The 8,556-nt window shown below is 42.0% G+C and overlaps 1 protein-coding gene across 2 annotated transcripts in view; it reads left to right on the forward strand.

Annotated features, from left to right (window-relative positions):
* The window catches only part of NBAS (NBAS subunit of NRZ tethering complex), a 340,369-nt gene that overhangs the window by 330,675 nt on the left and 1,138 nt on the right, over window positions 1-8,556 (forward strand). The gene's annotated exons all lie outside the window — the stretch shown is intronic.

The following is an 8,556-nucleotide window of genomic DNA, read 5'->3' on the forward strand; positions in this document are numbered from 1 at the left end:
ATTTATAGGACATTCCCTCCAAAAACAACAGAATACACAATTTTCTCAAGTGCTCATGGAACATTCTCCAGGATAGATCACATCTTGGGTCACAAATCAAGCCTTGGTAAATTTAAGAAAATTGAAATTGTATCAAGTATCTTTTCCGGCCACAACGCTATGAGACTAGATATCCATTACAGGAAAAGATCTGTAAAAAATACAAACACATGGAGGCGAAACAATACTTAATAACGAAGTGATCATTGAAGAAATCAAAGAGGAAATCAAAAAATACCTAGAAACAAATGACAGTGGAGACATGACGACCCAAAACCTGTGGCATGCAGCAAAAGCAGTTCTAAGAGAGAAGTTTATAGCAATACAATCCTACCTTAAGAAACAGGAAACATCTTGAATAAGCAACCTAACCTTTCACCTAAAGCAATTAGAGAAAGAAGAACAAAAAACCCCAAAGTTAGCAGGAGGAAAGAAATCATAAAGATCAGATCAGAAATAAATGAAAAAGAAATGAAGGAAATGATAGCAAAGATCAATAAAACTAAAAGCTGGTTCTCTGAGAAGATAAACAAAATTGATAAACCATTAGCCAGACTCATCAAGAAAAAAAAGGAGAAGACTCAAATCATAGAATTAGAAATGAAAAAGTAGAAGTAACAACAGACACTGCAGAAATACAAAAGATCATGAGAGATTACTACAAGCAACTCTATGCCAATAAAATGGACAACCTGGAAGAAATGGACACATTCTTAGAAATGCACAACCTGCCAAGACTGAATCAGGAAGAAATAGAAAATATGAACAGACCAATAACAAGCACTGAAATTGAAACTGTGATTAAAAATCTTCCAACAAACAAAAACCCAGGACCAGATGGCTTAACAGGCGAATTCTATCAAACATTTAGAAAAGAGCTAACACCTATCCTTCTCAAACTCTTCCAAAATATAGCAGAAGGAGGAACACTCCCAAACTCATTCTACGAGGCCACCATCACCCTGATACCAAAACCAGACAAGGATGTCACAAAAAAAGAAAACTACAGGCCAATATCACTGATGAACATAGATGCAAAAATCCTCAACAAAATACTAGCAAACAGAATCCAGCAGTACATTAAAAGGATCATACACCATGATCAAGTAGGGTTTATCCCAGGAATGCAAGGATTCTTCAATATACACAAATCAATCAACGTGATACACCGTATTAACAAATTGAAGGAGAAAAACCATATGATCATCTCAATAGATGCAGAGAAAGCTTTCGACAAAATTCAACACCCATTTATGATAAAAACCCTGCAGAAAGTAGGCATAGAGGGAACTTTCCTCAACATAATAAAGGCCATATCTGACAACCCCACAGACAATATCGTCCTCAATGGTGAAAAACTGAAAGCATTTCCACTAAGATCAGGAACAAGAGAAGGTTGCCCGCTCTCACCACTCTTATTCAACATAGCTTTGGAAGTTTTAGCCACAACAATCAGAGAAGAAAAGGAAATAAAAGGAATCCAAATCAGAAAAGAAGAAGTAAAGCTGTCACTGTTTGCAGATGACATGATACTATACATAGAGAATCCTAGAAAACTACTAGAAGTAATCAATGAATTTGGTAAAGTAGCAGGTTACAAAATTAGTGCACAGAAATCTCTGGCATTTCTATACACTAATGATGAAAAATCTGAAAGTGAAATCAAGGAAATACTCCCATTTACCACTGCAACAAAAAGAATAAAATATCTAGGAATAAACCTACCTAAGGAGACAAAAGACCTGTATGCAGAAAATTATAAGATGCTGATGAAAGAAATTAAAGATAATACAAACAGATGGAGAGCTATACCATGTTCTTGGATTGGAAGAATCAACATTGTGAAAATGACTTTACTACCCAAAGCAATCTACAGATTCAATGCAATCCCTATCAAACTACCACTGGCATTTTTCACAGAGCTAGAACAAAAAATTTCACAATTTGTATGGGAACACCAAAGACCCCGAATAGCCAAAGCAATCTTGAGAACGAAAAATGGAGCTGGAGGAATCAGGCTCACTGACTTCAGACTATACTACAAAGCTACAGTAATCAAGACAGTATGGTACTGGCTCAAAAACAGAAATATAGATCAATGGAACAGGATAGAAATCCCAGAGATAACCCCACGCACATATGGTCACCTTATCTTTGATAACGGAGGCAGGAATATACAGTGGAGAAAGGACAGCTTCTTCAATAAGTGGTGCTGGGAAAACTGGACAGGTACATGTAAAAGTATGAGATTAGATCACTTCCTAACACCATACACAAAAATAAGCTCAAAATGCATTAAAGGCCTAAATGTAAGGCCAGAAACTATCAAACTCTTGGAGGAAAACATAGGTAGAACACTCTATGACATAAATCACAGCAAGATCCTTTTTGACCCACCTCCTAGAGAAATGGAAATAAAAACAAATATAAACAAATGGGACCTAGTGAAACTGCAAAGCTTTTGCACAGCAAAGGAAACCATAAACAAGACCAAAAGACAACCCTCAGAATGGGAGAAAATATTTGCAAATGAAGCAACTGATAAAGGATTAATCTCCAAAATTTACAAGCAGCTCATGCAGCTCAATAACAAAAAAAACAAACAACCCAATCTAAAAATGGGCAGAAGACCTAAATAGACATTTCTCCAAAGAAGATATACAGACTGCCAACAAACACATGAAAGAATGCTCAACATCATTAATAATTAGGGAATTGCAACTCAAAACTACCATGAGATATCATCTCACACCAGTCAGAATGGCCATCATCAAAAAAATCTAGAAACAATAAATGCTGGAGAGGGTGTGGAGAAAAGGGAACACTCTTGCACTGCTGGTGGGAATGTGAATTGGTACAGCCACTATGGAAAACAGTATGGAGGTTCCTTAAAAAACTACATACCATATGACCCAGCAATCCCACTACTGGGCATGTACCCTGAGAAAACCATAGTTCAAAAAGAGTCATGTACCAAAATGTTCATTGCAGCTCTATTTACAATAGCCAGGAGATGGAAACAACCTAAGTGTCCATCATTGGATGAATGGATAAAGAAGATGTGGCACATGTATACGATGGAATATTACTCAGCCATAAAAAGAAATGAAATTGAGCTATTTGTAATGAGGTGGATGGACCTAGGGTCTGTCATACAGAGTGAAGTAAGTCAGAAAGAGAAAGACAAATACCGTATGCTAACATATATATGGAATTTAAGAAAAAAATAAAATGTCATGAAGAACCTAGGGGTAAGATGGGAATAAAGACACAGACCTACTAGAGAATGGACTTGAGGATATGGGGAGGGGGAAGGGTAAGCTGTGACAAAGTGAGAGAGTGGCATGGACAAGTATACACTACCAAAGGTAAAGTCAATAGCTAGTGGGAAGCAGCCGCATAGCACAGGGAGATCAGCTTTGTGCTTTGTGACCACCTAGAGCGGTGGGATAGGGAGGGTGGGAGGAAGGGAGATGCAAGAGGGAAGAGATATGGGAACATATGTATATGTATACCTGATTCACTTTGTTATAAAGCAGAAAACTAACACACCATTGTAAAGCAATTATATTCCAATAAAGATATTAAAAAAAAAAAGCACCAATCCAGCTGACGTCAGGGATGTTGATTTTCCCTAGACCATACACCAAAGTGATTCCTGACCAATTAAAAAGTTAAGATATTTTTAAAATCAGAAAATTATATATATGTATATGTATATATACACACACCCACACAAACATACACATACACGCATACATATCAGGTCCTTTAAGCCAGTATAGCTTCCAAGCCTTAAAGCAATAGGAAAAGGATCATAAAGGAACAGATCCTTTCCTATGATATAAAAATGTAAAACTTCTACAAGACAACAAATAACCAAAACAGAATTGCCAACAACGGATTAGAAGGTCCATTATATCAATAACTAAAATCAAATTTAATGTTTAAGTTATACAAAGAACTCCTTCACATGTCTAAAATGATGTTGAAACTCCAGTTAATGAGCAAAGGATTTGATCCTTCCCACAAGAAAAAATAAAAATGACAGGAAATATATGGAAAAAATCCATTCTTGCAAATAAACAAATTAAAATAAAATCATCTTTGAGGTACTTATGCATATCTCCTAAATTAGCAAAATGAGTTTCTTTTCAAAACAATAACATCCAAAGCTGAGAAGTTTGCAGTGGAACTGACACACTCCTCCCCTGACAGCACCACTGTGAGCTGGACGGTCCACGTCACTGTGTGACTGCACTGCTCTCACAGCCTGAGCCAAAAATTGTTTCGGATGCTTTGCCCCATGTATTGGTCCTGCTCAGGCTGCCGTAACGGAGTACCACAGACTGGGCAACTTACACACTAGAAATCTGTTTTCTTGCAATCTTGGAGGCCCAGAGTCCAAGATCAAGGTGTCAGCGGGATTGATTTCTCCTGAGGCCTCTCTCCGTGACTTGTAGATGGTTGCTTTCCCCCTGTGTCCACATGTGGTTGCCTTTGGGTTTATGTGTGTGTCATCTTCTCTTCTTATAAAGACACCAATGAAACTGGATTAGAATTCACCCAAATGACTCATTAAACCTTATTTACCTCTTTAAAGGCCCTGTCTCCAAATACAGTCACATTCTCATGTATTGGGGGGTAAGACTTCAATATATGAATTTGGGGGGATACATGTCATCCCCTAAGACCCCAGTTATACCTCTCCTAATAATTTATTTTAAGGAGATAATTCAAATAAAGAAAGGATATATGTAAAAACCATTCACTTGTAGTGTTTCAATAATATCAAATGATTATAAACAGCTATTTATAGCAGGGGAAGTTAAAAAACTTGTTCAATAGACTACTTCGCCATTAAACTTTTTTTTTTTTTTTCGCGGTACACGGGCCTCTCACTGCTGTGGCCTCTCCCGTTGCGGAGCACAGGCTCCAGACACGCAGGCCCAGCGGCCATGGCTCACGGGCCCAGCCGCTCCGTGGCACGTGGGATCCTCCCGGACCGGGGCACGAACCCGTGTCCCCTGCATCGGCAGGTGGACTCTCAACCACTGCGCTACCAGGGAAGCCCCATTAACCTTTTTAGGAATGAAAACTGTGTGAAAATAGTTTTTAAAAATTCTCAACATACGAGAAAAGTAGGTACAAGTGTCACAGGATTGATTGTGGAAATATATTTGCATATAGATAATTACTAGAGAGAAAAGGAGGATAAAATAATTTTCTTGTGGTGATCCTGATACAGACTTCTTTCTTTTTTTAAAACTATTTCCATTTTTTTCTTTTTATTTCACAAAGAAAAATCAAGTGGGTTAGAATGAGTAATTCTAACTGGTAAGACAGTTGTAGGCTTCTGTGGTAGGTAGTACCAGATGATTAGTGGCTTAAGTTAGGATTTTAGTCAAAAACAAGAAAAACGAAGACAAGCTGAGGCTTGACAAAGTAACGTAGCAGCTCCACGATGTCGCGATGACGCCAGGAGCTCTGCTGCGCTTAGGAGGACCCAGGCTGGCCTTGGTGCCCCTGAGGCAGGCGGCTTGGTGTGTGCGGAGGAGCCGTTCTGGCTGCCTGTGACCTCGGGCAACCCTGGGCAATCCTCTCCTCTGACTCTCAGGCTCCTCTTCGTTAAAACGCAGTTGTTGCACTGGGTCCTTAGAAAGGCCTTCTCTTACTTTCTGTATTCTTTCATTCTCTGTGTTGTCCCAAATATGTACAGAATAAATATGCAGTGTTTTCCTTGCACATGACAATTATAAAGTATACTCTGGGCATCCTGTACATCTTGCAAAGAGCCAGAATCAGATAGAAGGCCAGAGAAAGGAAACAGAGTCCGCCCTGCATTTTCCCAGCATTTGCTTATGAGGAACTAAAGCAGAATTACCCCATGCCCTCCCCTGGCCATGGCCCAGGCTCAGTGGAGGTCCGCGGTCTCTGCCTCCGCCACTCTCTAGGGAACCTCTGAGCGGGCCGGGACCACAGGGGAGACGTTGGAGTTCACTTCCGTGACTACAGCCTTAGGCTTCCTCAGCCGGGATAGTAGACGGAGAGCTTTTGGAGGGTGGACACCCACCCTGCCTTAGGACACGGGCAGTTATCCGAAAGGCACATCCCATGGGAAGCCAACTTTCAGGATGTCATTGCGCTGGAGAGAAGCAAACAGAAGAGGGGACCAGAGGGGCAGCACTCACAGAACCCCTGAAAAATCCATCATTCCCTTCCTGGGAGCCTTTCAGGCCCCCAGAGGGAGGGGTCGTGAGTCAACAGGAAGAATAATAAAGGTGTCCTAGCCTTGAAGACTTACTCAAGGCAGCGAAGAAAGTACCACACTGCGGTGTTTGGATGCTGAGGCTTTTATCCACGTATTTTATCAAACATTTGCCTGTAGCATCCTGGCACACACTCTGTTCTCTCCTGGAGGGTTAGGTGGAAGGATTTTTTATTTTTAACAGTGAACCAAACTAACAACACGCACAGTAACTCAGCCGCCACTCGTGCGTGTGTGTGCGCGCGCGCTCACACGAGCGTGTGTCGAGGCTGCGGTGTACCGTGAAAGGACGCGAGCTTTGGAGTTACTCATTCTTCACGTGTTCATTCCACAGATCTTGCTGGGCTCCTCCCATGAGGCCCACGCTCTTCTGGGCCTGGGGCTGCAGGGTGAACAGAGGACACACCATCTGTGCTCTGGAGGAGCTCGTAGTCTGGGTCGGGGGGGAACAAACAGTAAACGCACGCCCTAGTCAGAGCTGAGGGCTCCTGGGCGGCAGCAGCCTTACGATGCTTGACACATGGCTCTGAGCTCGCTGAGCCTCGGTTTATGCGTCTGTCAAATGAGATCAGAACGGTCTTAAAGGGATGTTTTAAGGCTTACAGAGAAGGTGCCTCAGTGGCACGTGAGGGCCTCCCAGGAAGTGGCAGGCACCGTGATGGAGTTCAGGTCCTGGTTCCTACTCTGGAGCAAAAGAGAAAGGAGGGAAAGAAGACATGCAGAACCTTCTTAAGCAGCCGCCCCAGTGGGGAGGATGGAAAGCTCTTCTGCCCCTTTCAGCAGCAGAAAAACTGGTCTTGTACCAGTTGCTTTTGTCACCACCTCTAAAAACGAAAGCAAACAAAAAGTGCGAAATTGAATTCAACGTCAGTGTCTTCCTGAGTCAGAGGTGGATGAGCGGAATGTAACGGTTGATGGAATGAGAGGCTGAAGAAAAGACGCCCAGAGTTTGCAAGACTCCAGTTCTGAGTCTAGAATCTTGTTCAATCGCGTACGTGTGCACTTTACAAAAATGTGACAGGTTTCAGCGAGGTAGGTTCATTCAGCCATTTAACGAGTGCGAAATAAACTGGATGCTGAAATGAAAGGGCTGCAGCCCCCCATGCCCTCAAGAAGCTCCCAGGGTGGTAGAAAGGCAGCCGGACCAAGCACCATAATACAGCGCGGAGAGGCCTGTGTACAGCGTCCTGGAGTGTGGGGTGAGGGCGGTCAGCTTGGCCAGGAGATCTAGGGGAAATGTCACCAAGAAGACGGCACTGGAGCTGACATCTTTGTGGGAGTTTGAAGGATCACTGGTTAGTAGGAAAGATAGGCGCCGTCTGGTTATGGGCAGTAACTTTTATTCTCAGAACTTCTTTTGTTTTAATCCTCACAGCCAATCGACAGCCTTGACCTTCTTGTCTCCAGTAGCCTTTCCTCCTTGTCACAGAAAACTCACGCCGTGTACAGTTACGTAATAGAGTTGGTCCAAACGTGAGATAATTGGCTTTGAAATGCCACATTATTTCTGTGGTTACTACACCCCAAACTATTAAAGAGTGCACAGCGACACGAAGAAGCAGCTGTCGTGAAGCTGGTTTATGACACCCCAATGTAAATGAGAAGCTCTGAATTTTGGTCCGTGATTCGTGTTGACCTGATTCCTTATGAAAATATGGACCATAATAAAACAAAAAAATACAAGCTAAGTGTCAAAGCCATGGAAAACCATGCCTAGGCCAAGAAGATAAGACCAGGGAGGAAGTACAGAAAAGCTAAGTGTCAAAGCCATGGAAAACCATGCCTAGGCCAAGAAGATAAGACCAGGGAGGAAGTACAGAAAAGCTAAGTGTCAAAGCCATGGAAAACCATGCCTAGGCCAAGAAGATAAGACCAGGGAGGAAGTACAGAAAATATGCCACTGATAGAGCACAGAAAACTTGTTTTAAAAAGGTGAGTTTGGTGCTGAGCTCTCTAGAGGCTTAAGCAAGAACAACTTCTGAACACCTCCTGTCGGCTACCCTGTTTACAACAGTGGGGGGGATGGGTGTACTTTCTCAGTGGAGTAGAAGAAGGGTTTTCTTGTTCCGAAAAGAATTTTTTTCACAGGGATCTACATAAAGGAGAGGTTTGAGGTTAAAGAATATGGACCATGGTGACGCACAAATGAAATGGTAAATGTGGTGGTTAGCAAGCTCGAGCTTTGAAGTCATACTGACCTAATTCAGATTCTGGCTCCACAGTTTACCGACCACGATGTTAAGCGAAAT

The sequence above is a fragment of the Stenella coeruleoalba genome (assembly GCF_951394435.1).
Source record: "Stenella coeruleoalba genome assembly, chromosome: 13".
Taxonomy (NCBI): domain Eukaryota; kingdom Metazoa; phylum Chordata; class Mammalia; order Artiodactyla; family Delphinidae; genus Stenella; species Stenella coeruleoalba.